Source organism: Tupaia chinensis, unplaced genomic scaffold (genome assembly GCF_000334495.1).
Source record: "Tupaia chinensis unplaced genomic scaffold, TupChi_1.0 Scaffold145916_1, whole genome shotgun sequence".
NCBI lineage: Eukaryota > Metazoa > Chordata > Mammalia > Scandentia > Tupaiidae > Tupaia > Tupaia belangeri.
The window spans coordinates 1,821,089-1,834,376 of NW_006205774.1; positions in this window are offsets into that span (position 1 = coordinate 1,821,089).

A 13,288-nucleotide genomic window follows, 5' to 3' on the forward strand; every position below is an offset into this window, starting at 1 on the left:
TGAACTAGAATACACATTAATATAAGTAGTACAATCTTTAGACGCTTGCATTTTGCATTGCTCATGGAAAGTTGCCCACAATAAACTGTTGCCCCTATAATAAACTGTTACTGAACTACAAGTATAAGGTTACTAGAATGGGGGTCATCAGGTAGCATGGTGGTTAAGGATGCTGGACTCCCACATGGCAGACCTTGTTTCAAGTCCCACATCCGTGGCTTGCTTTCTCTCTCTCACTTTCATGAGTGCACTTGCCCTATAGCAAATTAAAAAATAATAATAATAAGTAAAGTAGTTTATTTTTAAAAAAAGATTGCTAGAATGTGCAAGTGAGGTTGTAGAATTATAAAATGCAATAAATATTTAAGCTGAAATGTTATATTCTCTGATGTTTGTCCTGAGCCCTTTTATTTGAGACTATGGGCAATAAAACATCTACCAATGGCTTACATTTTGCTTGAGAAGTATTTGTTAGTGTGTTATAAAACCTGGGAGGAAGACAAGATAAGTGAATTCATGGAACTAAGAATACAGTATTCACATTGACTAGAACGGATAAAGAGATGGCTTGTATGACATTGGTAATAGTATCACAGATTGGCCCCAGTTAGTATCAAATGAAGTTTTATGGAAAAATCACCATTTTCATCATCAGTTTGTCTCTTTGGGTAGATTTGCTCTGACATCATTATTCAGAATTATATTTGTAGAATCAATTATCTCAAATTATAAAGAAGTCTGTATTACATTTCTGTACTTTTTTGTTGTTTTTGATTTGTTTTGTTTTATTTGTTGGTTTTTGTTTTTGAGAGAGGCAGAGAGAGGGTAAATGAGAAACCACCTTCCCCCAGGAGGATGGCCTGCCCAAATCCCTTCTTCTCCATTTTCCTCCTGGGATTTTGAACATACACATACACACACACACACACACACACACACACACACGTGCCAGGCATGATTTTCAAGCCACTAGGTCCAGGACCTGAACCACAGTTGACCAGGTGAAATCCAGTACCTCTTAATCACCACACCACCGGCTGGCCCCCATTCTTTCTACCTTCACTTGCCTTTATCACACTAGTATTTTTATGGATGATAGTTTTGAAGTGTATAAATAATACAATACTTTGGTCAACTTGGAAAATGTAAGAAAAAATAAAGATGGGATTACTTGTGTATGTATATATATATAGATAGATAGATAGATAGATAGATAGATAGATAGATATATGTAATTAATGTTAATATTTTTGTCATTTAAAAGTTTTTAAAGACAAAGTTTCTTTTATATAATCAAGTAGTACATGAAACTTCAAGTATTGCTTTTTTCGCCTTTTAATGACAATATTTCTTATTGTTACATATACATATTTTAAGCACTACATTGAATAGCAACGTAATATTCACAGTAAAAAAAAAAATACATGCACCATATCTCAGTACTTGTGTCTTAGGCTTTCACAAACAGATCTTCACAATGCACGCTCCATATCTCAGTACTTGAGTCTTAGGCTTTCACAAACAGATCTTCACAATCTATAAGAATATTACATCAAAGCTGAGAGGATCATGTTAGTTATGTGTAATTTAGAAGGCAATTAGTCTTCCAGGACCATACTGCGGAAGATTTCTAACTTGTCACTCATGTCTGTGGTCACAGTTGACTGATAATGAAGTTTGTCTCTAATGGAAAAATACAGCAAAATGTGACCATTTTCTTCAGACACTATGATGGAAACTTACATTTCCACTGAGGATTAGATAACAGAATATTTTTTATTTAAAGAAAAACCTAAATATTTCTTAGACATTAGTAGGTATAGATTAGATGGAGATTTCATGATTGTAGTCATTTTCATAGATACTAAAAGATCTTTTGTGAAAATTGATTTAGAGCAAGAGAGAATTTTTTTTTTATTTTATTTTACCTTTAACGATAAAATCTAATGTCATTATACAGAACTTTCCATTTCTCCCCACAGCAGTGATTGTGAAGGAATTAGTCACCTCTCCAGATCTGGAGTGTTTAAATTACTGCACTTTCAGTGACCTCTTAGGCTTGCCCATTAGAACAATTACTTAACAAGAATAGCAATATGTAAGTTATTGACAAACGTGGTTACTAGGCTACAAAATGAGTTACGTTGTCCTAACTGAACTCTTGAACTGTGAATACCCAAATTGGTTTCCTCCCCGAATTCTCAAATTTAAAAATATTAAATTCATGAAGCTGGGTCATGATAGTAGATGGAACAAAAGCATATAATTCTTCTTCTACTCAAAATGCCCTAAAATGATGTAAAGTTTATTTAAAAACAAACAAAAAAAAAAACACCTTGCTATTCTACTGACAAATACAGGTAGAAAAATCACTCATACAGGTATGAGATCAGCCTGCCAAAAATCAATAGCTTTGATATAAACCAGCTATAACCAATTAGAAAAGAGTAACCGAAAACAAAAATTATAGGGACCAGCAGTTAGCATAATGGCTATGTCACTGAACTCCCATGTAGTCTACCGTAGTTCAAGTCCTGGACCTGGTGGCTTAAAGTCATGCTGGGTGCATGTATGTGCATGCCCAAGATCCCGAGAGGAGAGTGGAAGAGAAGGGATTGCGGCGTGGCCATCCCTCCTGGGGGGTGATTTCTCTCTTTCTGTCTCTCTGTCTCTGTGTCTCTGGCAAGTGCACGTGCCCTGTAGCAAAAAACTCTAAAAAAATGATACAATAATTAGAAATAAACCTGTCTATGAACATGCACTAATTCTTTTCAAACATTTATAACTTTTTATTAGACAATACATTAGGTTGTTGAGAAAGCCATGACATATTTTTCTTGAAAAAATGCATCATGACTTTTAGGCAACCCACTAAAAGAACTTAGCAAGTGCAAAGGATATTTACTAGTCCTACAGATGAGAAGGTACTTGTATAAAGATGTCAGTTTTCATCTAGCTCCCCCTCCTACTGATCTATATAGTTCAGTACAATCCCGAACAAAATTCCAATTAAGTATCAAATCAACATCAGTTATATTTTGCACCCAAATGACAGAGATGAATTCCAGAAAAATGTCCAGAATAAAACTTTGATGTTAGGTAGTTACGTTATTCTCTGGCTTCTTACATAAAAATATAGATATTTATTCAGAAGTGAATTTGGACATTTCTTTACACATAGAATTTTATCCATCCTGTGTGCTCCTCCGAGACAGCTCCAGGGGAAGCAAAAAGAACCCTCATGTAGTATGTGGAGACAACAACATGCTGAGCGCCTGGTGGTTGGCATGAATCTTTTACTTCGTGAAAACAGTTATATTTACATGAGAAGAGATGATAAAATATGGTCAAAGATGTGCATACTACTCCTTAGGGAATATTATAAAAAAGACTGAAAGTGAAAAACTCGAAGCAAAGAAAATACTGGTTATTTTAAGAAAAGCATCTTTTGGGGACCAGCAGGTAGCATGGTGGTTAAGGCACTGGACTCCTAAATGGCATACCACAGTTTGAGTCCCAGACCTTGCTTTCTCACTCTTTCTTTCTTTCTCTGGTGACTGTTCTTGAAATTAATGAATAGTAATAATAATAATTAATCAAATTAGATAAATAATTGTAAATAAAAGAAAAGAAAAGCATCTTTGGAGCATTTGGTCAAAAAAAAAAGTAATTGGGGACCAGCAGTTAGCTAAATGGCTATGTTGCTGGACTCCCATGTAGTCAACTGTGGTTCGAGTCCTGGACCCGGTGGCTTAAATTCACGCCAGGCACATGTGCATGCCCAAGATCCCAAGAGGAGAATGGAAGAGAAGGGATTGTGCCGTGGCCATCCTCCTGGGGTGAGATTTCTAGCTTACTGTCTCTCTGTCTGTCTCTGTCTTTCTGCTGAGTGCACATGCCCTGTAGCAAAAGACTCTCCAAAAAAAAGGTAAGTAAAGAAGAGAAATCAGGCCTTTTTGGCTTAAAATACAGAAAAATATGTCCTAAAGCTTAGATTAGCTCTGTATTTTTATTTTATTTTTTGATCTTTTTGTTTTTAAGAATTATTTTATTTGACTTCATTTATTTATTTATTTATTTTTAATTTGACCAGAGAGGGACAGAGTGAGATAGTGAGAGTGAGGGAGAAAGAGAAGGAAAGTGAGAAAGCAAGCTGCCAGTTCCAGGACTCAAGCCATGGTTGGCCATGTGGGAGTCCAGTGTCCTTAACCACCATGCCACCTACCAGCCCCTGTTTGCTCTTTTATTAACATCTTCTGGAGACTGTGTGTGTGTGTGTGTGTGTGTGTGTGTGTGTCAGGAGAGGTATCGGCAGTGGTGGTAGTGGAATTTGGGATTAACAATTTAGGAAAACTCCTAATTCAGTTTTACACTGCAATAAATGCTTTTACAGTAAGTGTGTGTGGCCTCAGCATTCATTGTAAACCCAAATTTACCCTTCTCAAAGCAGATGCAGAACCCAGTGCCTCTTAAGATTATCAGTTCCACACTCCACCCAACTAGCTCGGGCCGGTGGCCAGAAACAAGACCTTGGCACTATCTGTCATACCCAGCAAGCTCAGCTCCCTGCTTTCCCATTTAAACAGACCAGAGCGGCATTTGCCACATACTTACATGGTCCACTCCCCCATCTTATACACATATTACTGATTGTCATGGACTCTCTCTGCCTGATCCTCCATTTCTGCTTTATGTGATTGGAGATGACTGCCTTCCTGACACATTGTGCTCCTTGACTAGGATCTGTAAGCAAAAACTGCTTCAATTTCTTTCCCATTGTGGTGTTGAGTTGAATTTGTGTCTCTCTCTGATGAGTTCCTCAGGCTCTAGGGGCTGCTCCAGGTCAGCCTCTTCCCAGGAGCCAAAGGAAGGGCTGTAAACTGGACAGTAGTCAGTAAGAAGCACAGAGCATCTGAAATTATAGGCAAGTTTCCTGTGTGAGAACCCCATCCCCCCAACTCCCCTAGTTGAACGTAGGATAACTAGGCTTTAGGCCATGGGCCAAGTAAACAAATCCCATGAAAGGCATGGTGTAAACATCCACGCCCAGCTCCTCCTCATTTCATATTAGGACAGGGTTGCTAGCTGCTCTGGTACTGGAACCACCACCTAGCCAGGGGTTCTCAAAACATATATAACCACTATCTGCTGTCTACTCCCTTTGGGTGTCTAAAATCAAATGTCCTGTTCCATGTAGGCTTCCCTCAATAAAAGAGTTCATTCTGAAGAGGCCAGGAAGACCCCCTAAAGGTCTTTTAAGTTGTATCCTTGGAAAACTTTGCAGCTCAAAGGAAAACTACTGAGTACGAGTCGAATTATTATTTATTACCAAAGATACTTATCTCTGATTAAAAACATTGTAAAGCAATATTTACGATGTTTTTGCTTTGATTGTGTTGCAGGTGTAGACTAAATTTTAAAATTTCACTATGTGTTAGCAGTCATTCATTTCATTTCTTTGAAACTCTATGAGACTATTTTATCATCAGATTTTATAACTTCAGACATTTCACATATAATACTTGGGGGTAGGTATAAAAACACCTGTATTAGGGAACCAGCAGTTAGCGTAATGGCTATGTCGCTGGACTCCCACGTAGTCGACCGCGGTTCGTGTCCCGGACCCGGTGGCTTAAAACTCACGCTGGGCGCGTGTGCGTGCGTGCCCAAGATCCCGAGAGGAGAATGGAGAAGAAGGGATTGCGGCGTGACCATCCCCCCTGGGGGGTGATTTCTCGCTTTCTGTCTCTATGTCTCTCTCTGTCTGTCTGGCAAGCGCACGTGCCCTACAGTGAAAATCTCTCCAAAAAAAAAAAAAAACCACCTGTATTATATAGAAATACACTTGGTTATCAGTTATGTCAATCTCGTGAAAGAAGTGCTTACAGAGCAAAAAAAAAAAAATAGGGCAATAGGTAAGATAAAAAAGGAGTTGTGAATGTTGTTAGGTGGATCAAAGCTAATCTCAAGAAACATATTCATATAGGTCTCTCCATTTTTTAGGCACTTTCAAATAAAATCGTTCTCAATTCTCCTAAATGGAATTAATCTCTCCATTTTTTATCTTCTCAGGTTCTATTGTACCCCATTTATTATTTTTCTTTCTTCCTATATTTTACATTCAATTATTGTATATCTCTACAGTGAAGAAATTAATTTTCCCAGCATAAATACATTGTGGATTAGTCCAGCCAAATAATATTACTATACACATTATTATCAACAAATAATTTTTCATTTTTGTGTCCCTTAAATGTTTTGCTTCTTTTTTCCCCTTTATTCCATCTCTCCCATCACCCTCCCATTTTCCACCCTCCTCCCGCACTGTCTCTAGTATCCACTGTTGCCATGGTTTTATACCTCTCAATCTTTCAGTTTCTGCAATAGATTGCAGACATTTGGTATACGTTAGGTGGGGACATACAATGCCTCTCTGTTATAGTCTGGCTTCCTTTGCTTAGAATTGGATCTTCATATTCATCCACTTTCTTTCAAATGCCAGGGTATCATTTTTTTTTATGGCTGAGTAGTATTCCGCAGTGTAAATGTGCCACACTTTTTCAATCCGTGCATCTGTTCTTGGACTTTTGGGTTGATTCCATGAGTTAGCAATTCTAAATAATGCTATAATAAACATGGATGTTCAAATGTGTACTCCCAATTATTATATTCTACTATATATTATAGTCAGTTTTTTGAGGGGACTTCAAAACATTTATGAAAAAGTAAATTACATTTTGAGTTTATTTTGGTAAAAATGTTTTTTTGAAATTCATGCATTTTTTTCATAGTATACATTTTACGTGACCTTTTTGAAGATCTCTCATATAGGAAAGTGTCTTCAATACTAGATCATATAATTTATTGTATCCTTCCCATGGGTAACACAGAATAAATAACTCTTTAAATGGACCAAAGCAGTATTGTAGACCTTTCTACTTGAGACATTTTTAGACAGCTTCATAAACAATGTAGTTAAAAAAAAAAAGAAAAAAGAAGTGATGTCAGGAATTTTCAAATTCCATCTGGGTTTTCAATTGGGAAGCATTGAATCGAGCTAAGAATTTTAAAAATTATTTTTATACTTTCTTTTTTTGAAAAAATATAGCAAAATAATAAGGCACTAAAGTTCAAAATAGAACATTTTAACCACCAAATTAGAAAATTACTGAGACTCGAAAACAAAAATTTGAGCCTTCAGAGTCTCTGAAAAATGTTAGCATATGATTGATAATTTTTAAGTTAGAGATTATTATTTGTTTGCAATAAATTTATAAACATTGAATTAAAGAGAAGAAACCAGGAGATGGGAGATTAATAACTAAAAAAATGCTCACTTTAGGTTATCTGCTCATTTGCCTTTTCCTGTTTTTATTAGTTTTGTTTTTATTGTTGCTTTGTTTCGTTTTCATGAAATGCCTTTTCTCTCCTTTTTTACCTACCAAAATTATATCATACTTCAGAAACAATAAAAAAATCCACCTTAATACCAATACTTTCTGTTCTTTACATCTGCTCTATTGCACTCGGATATATTTTTCTCTTTCTGCTCAAGTGCCCATATATTTTTACACAAATACATTGGTCTGTGATATTACAATAATATTTTGGGTATAGAGATGACATTTTGCTCAAAGCCAACAGCTTCTTAAAGACCAAGACACTGTCTTATTCATGTAGCCTCTGTGGTATAAATTGAATGTGTGTTAATTGCTGGAAAGATGGAATTAATTAGCAGCTCATTTTCACATCCCCTAAAATATGAGTCTATTAGTATGTTACCACTCTGCAACATCTTTGAATTTTTACAAAAGGTTCCTAAAGTCCTTAACCAAATATTGAGCCAAACTTTATCAAAATAATTTAATTATAGCACAAAAGTGTACTTGTATTCAACCTTGATGAGTAATAGTGCTCAATCTTTTAAGAAACGAGGTGAGTAATTTACTATGTGGACATTAGAGTCATTGGTGGCAAGACTCATTCTAGTTGTGGGGCGGATTCTCTGTACACAGCACTGTATTAGGAATTCTTTGAAATGTCTCAAGTATTCTGCACTCAAATGGCAATGGCAATTATTTTTTCTTAATCTATTCAATTTCACACTTCTGTCCAAAGTATCATCTTTCTTAAAGTTACCTGAGATAGATCTTAGCACACTTTGAATTGCTGAGTTGTTTTTCCTCCCATATATTAATATATTTTGTTATCACTTAATCGTTGGCAATTTTAATTTTATAATTTCCCTTAGGATGCTCACTTTTTTCTCATCTTTCTAACTAGTTAAAGTCTTATGGTTTAAAATCAAATTAAGTCATGCCCACCATTGTATATACATTTGTTTATACTATTTGTTTCAACAAATACGTAGTGATTACCTATGTATTTATGATTCTATGTAACGTCTGGGACATCACTAAAGAAAACAAATATCAGCCCAGTTTCAGTCAGACATTTGGACCAGCTAATCATCACCCTCTTTTGTGTGTAGAACTTTCCAAGCACTTCGTTTTATTCAGCTCCTGAATTTATTCCTTCTATTATCTTCTTTCCACAGACAGTTTTAGGCTTTACTGAAACTAAACGTTTACTTACTTTCACTTTTGCTTTCCTTCTAGTGTATTCTCAATTCACTGACTGCGGCATTTCTTTTCTTTTCTTTTCTTTTCTTTTCTTTTCTTTTTCTTTTTTAAGAGGTTTTTGCTATAGGGCACATGCACTTGCCAGACAGACAGAGAGAGACAGAGAGACAGAAAGTGAGAAATCACCCCCCAGGGGGGATGGTCACACCGCAATCCCTTCTCCTCCATTCTCCTCTTGGGATCTTGGGCACGCACGTACACGCGCCCGGCGTGAGTTTAAGCCACCAGGTCCGGGACATGAACCATGGTTGACTACGTGGGAGTCCAACGACATAGCCATTACGCTAACTGCTGGTCCTTTTTTTTTTTTTTCCTTTTTTTTTTTTTTATTTTTTATGTTTTTGAGAGAGATTTTTGCTATCGGGATCATGTACTTCCTGAATGAAAAGACAAAGGGATGCAGAGACAGAAAGCAAGAAATCGCCTCCTAGGACGGTGACCATGATGCAATTCCTTCTCCAGTCTCCTCCTAGGATTTTGGGCATGTGTGCACATATGCCTGGTGTGACTTTTAAGCAACCAGGTCCAGGACCTGAACCACTCTTGGCTACGTGGGAGTCCAGCAATGTAACCACTATGCCATCTGCTGATCCTAGTGATTCTTTAAAATGTAAATTAAATCACATCACTACACTGCTTAAGTGTACCAGTGACTTCCTTTAACTTAAGATAAAATTCAGACCTTGGTATTCCTTGCAAGGCTTTGCATGATTTTATGTTTCCTTCTTTAGACTCATCTCATCCTTTTTTATCTGACATTTAGTGTATTTTTTCAAGCCATTTCATCCCTGTGTTCACCCATCTGAAATGTTACGCATCCCTGTGGCCAATACACTGTTCTCACAGTCAGCACCATGGACATCACTTTCCATTGTTGGAAATGAAGAATCACAGCTCGCAGATTAATTCAACTTGGAGGAGGTGGGTTTATGACACCTGGGGTTGTTTTTCCCCTTAAGTTGGATTTTTCTATTTCTCCCATGATGAATGGTGTAGGGAGGGAAAAGGTGACACTCCCAGCAGGGTTTTCGTACTGCAATGCCCCCTCCACACACACCCTCCATTGGCCCATAGTACAGGCATTCATGTGTGTGTGTCTGGTGAGCTCAGGGAATTCCTGTGACATGAGCCAGAGAACTTCCCCATGTGGATCTAATTCTGTTACTGCTCTGCCACGCTGCTACTGCTTGGCTTCTTAAAATTTTTTCTCCATATTTCTGATCAGATTTCTGATTTAGACCTACATTTCTTTTCTTTCTATATTTACTTAAGTCTGAGTCCTTAGCATAGATAAAATTTCTTCAGGAAAACTTTCTTTGATTCCCTAATAAAGTGATTTTCAAGTTGGAGTAGCATCAAAATCACCTATAGGACTTAGTAAGCCCCAGGTGTAGCCCCGCCCACAGCTCCAGAACTCTTCAGTAGCATCTGGTGGGAAGGGCTGAGAACATGCATCTCTAACAAGTTCCACAGGATGCAGCGCTGCAGGTGCAGGGGCTGCTTTTCAGAACCAGTACTCCCACAAGCAGTTCTTAGAGTTAGGTGCACAGTAGGATCACCTGGGGGAGTTTTTAAAAATGCTGGTGCCTGCACCACACCCTAACCCAATTAAATCAGTATTTCTGGGATTAGGAGTAGGCATGAGCAGTCTTTAGATTTCATGAGGTGATTTCTATCTGCAGCCAAGTTTAAGCGATACTGCTCTCGCATACATCAGAATTGCCTGTTTCAATGTGGCCTCTCATGCACGGTCTGTGTGAGTAGCTCTCATGAAAGTTTGTGACTCCCATGTTGGTTGGTTGCCTCACTGATGCTTATCTCTACTGCAAGCACATGAGGGTATTTTGGCAGCAAACCCACATCAATAAATTTCTTAACCAGACACCAGGTAAGCACTCAAGGCATTTTTTTCCTCCAATATATATATAAATTTTAAAAAGAAGAGGAACAACTTGAGAATAGCTGCAGAATTAATCCTGTAGAATGTTAGCTTTTGCAAACTAATGTCTTGCTAGTATTAGAAAGTCATTTTATTGAAAGGAGAGTGGGAACCCTATTGCAAAGACAATAGGGTTGAATGAGTTTGAGCAAATAGAAACAGTGACCCAAGGCCAAGTGGATGAAGTCAATACAGTGAGGAAATGAAGATTACTTACAAGTAAGTTTTTTTGTTGTTGTTGTTCAAGTTAGGGTACTTTCAACTAGGCTCATAAACTGAGGAGAAAAGATTGGTAGTAGGAAGTAGGTTGAAGTGTGCCCAACGACATGACATGCCTGTTTTGTAGCAATAAAGAGCAGAAATAGAAGGTTGACCCTGAGAAGATGAAAGGCTACATTTTATTCTGGGGTGCAAAGCTGTCAATAATTAGGATGTATTTGCAGGCAATGCTAAAGTGGACTGAAATGCAAATGCAAAGTGAAAGGGATGATTCTCAGTTATCTCAGGTTTTTTCCCCCCTAAATTTAAGTAGTGTTATATGAGAAATATTAGATACAGAGGACTGACTGTTTAATACATAAAATATATGTATCAGATAATAATAAACTCATTAATTCCAGTACTCAAGATTACTAGTATTTATAATTTGTTAATATTTTATTGCCTTAGGGTATGTTTCTTACCTGAGAGAGACAGACAGAAACAGTGATAGGGAAAGTGAGAAAGCACCCCTTCAGGGGGATGGCCACACCATAGTCCCTTCTCCTCCATTCTCCTCCTAGGATCTTAGGCACACAGGCAAACGTGCCTGGCAGAGTTCAAGCCACCTGGTCCAGAACTGGAATTGTGGTCGGCCAGGTGGGAGTCCAGTGACATAACTGCTACACCATCTTTGGGCCATTTAAATTAAGATTAGAATGTTACCAATACCCTGTGCTCTCTGTGTGTACCTCCATGGCTGAACTTCCTGGGTTCCTTCTCTTATGCAGAGGTAGGCATAGTCCTGATTTGTGTCTAATATTTAATTACCTCATCAATCTATTTTTATCACATATATATACTCCTAATAACATGACTGGGTTTTGCCAAGTTTTAAACTTTATAAAAGCATGTGACATAGCAATTATTTTCATTCACATTGCCTTCAACTTTAATTGTTCAGTTATTTATTTCTATAGTACCTACATCAAGATATAATTTCTTCACCATACATTTTACTCATTTAAACTGTACAATTCAATAGCTTTTAGTTTATGCACTAAATTGGGCAAGCATTATGGGGATCAGGTTTAGAACATATTTATTACCTACAAAACCCTGTAACCAATAGCATTCACCCTTCATTTTTCCATCTCTAGCAAACACTTATCTATAATACGTTTTCTCCATAGAATTGTCAAATCTGACATTTTTTTTTTAAAGAGGTTTTTGTCTTAGGATACTTGCACTGGAGAGACAGAGACAGAAACAGTAAGATGAAAAGTGAGAAATCACCCCACAAACATGCTCAGAGGGGATGCCCATACCACCATCCCTTCTCATCCACTTTCCTCCCAAGATCCTGGGCACAAACACATGCCTGGTGTGACTTTTGAAGTCACTGGGTCCAGGACTCGAACCACAGTTTGCCATGTAGGAGTCCAGCAATGTAACTGCTATCCTATCTGCTGGCCCCAAAATCTGGCAATTTAATATAAGGTAATTATACATTGTTTGTTTTGCGACTTTTTTTCACTTAGAATAATATTTTCAAGTTTATTTCATATTGTGTGTGCAAATAGATCACTTCCTTTTATGGCGGAAAATATTTCCTTGTATAGGTCAGTATGCTACATTTGATTGAGTTGCAATACAGAGATGTGTGTTCTTTTCAGTGTTTGTCTTCGTATGAATAATACTTCTGTGAACAATGTTTTTAGATTACCTACTTTACTAAATTTCTTGTTTGTATCTATTCTTTTGTTTAAACATCCATTGACTAATCAAATTTGACAAATATAGAAGTTTAATCTGAACATCTATACTCAAAAATGCTCCAAAAATTGAAACTTTTTGAGCACTGGCATAATGCCACAAATGGAATATTTTGCAACTGACTATGTGATGAGTCACAGCAAAAACAAAATTGGGGGACCAGCCCCTGAGGTGTAGTTAGTAGCATACGACACAGCAGCACTGGAAGCCGTGTGGCCAACCACAAGTTTAGATTTCTGCATCTGGGTGGGCTTGAGCCACACCAGCCCTGTGTGTGCCCAAGATCTTGAAGAGCTGGAGGAGGGGGAGGGGGGTCACAGCGTGACTACACCTATGTTGAGTGTGTTTCTTTTTCTATGTGAGATCTCTCGTGAATAAAAAATAAAGAAATATTAAAGCAAAAAAAGGACAACAAAATATTATATAAGATCACCTTCAGACTATGTCTATGAAACATACATGAATTTCATGTTTACACTGAAGTAATTTTTACAAGATAGCTGGGAACCAGCAGTTAGCGTAATGGCTATGTCGCTGGACTCCCATGTAGTCGACCGCGGTTCGTGTCCCAGACCCGGTGGCTTAAAACTCGCACCGGGCGCGTGTGTGTGCGTGCCCAAGATCCCGAGAGGAGAATGGAGGAGAAGGGATTGCGGCGTGACCATCCCCGCTAGGGGTGATTTCTCGCTTTCTGTCTCTATGTCTCTCTCTGTCTGTCTGGCGACCGCACGTG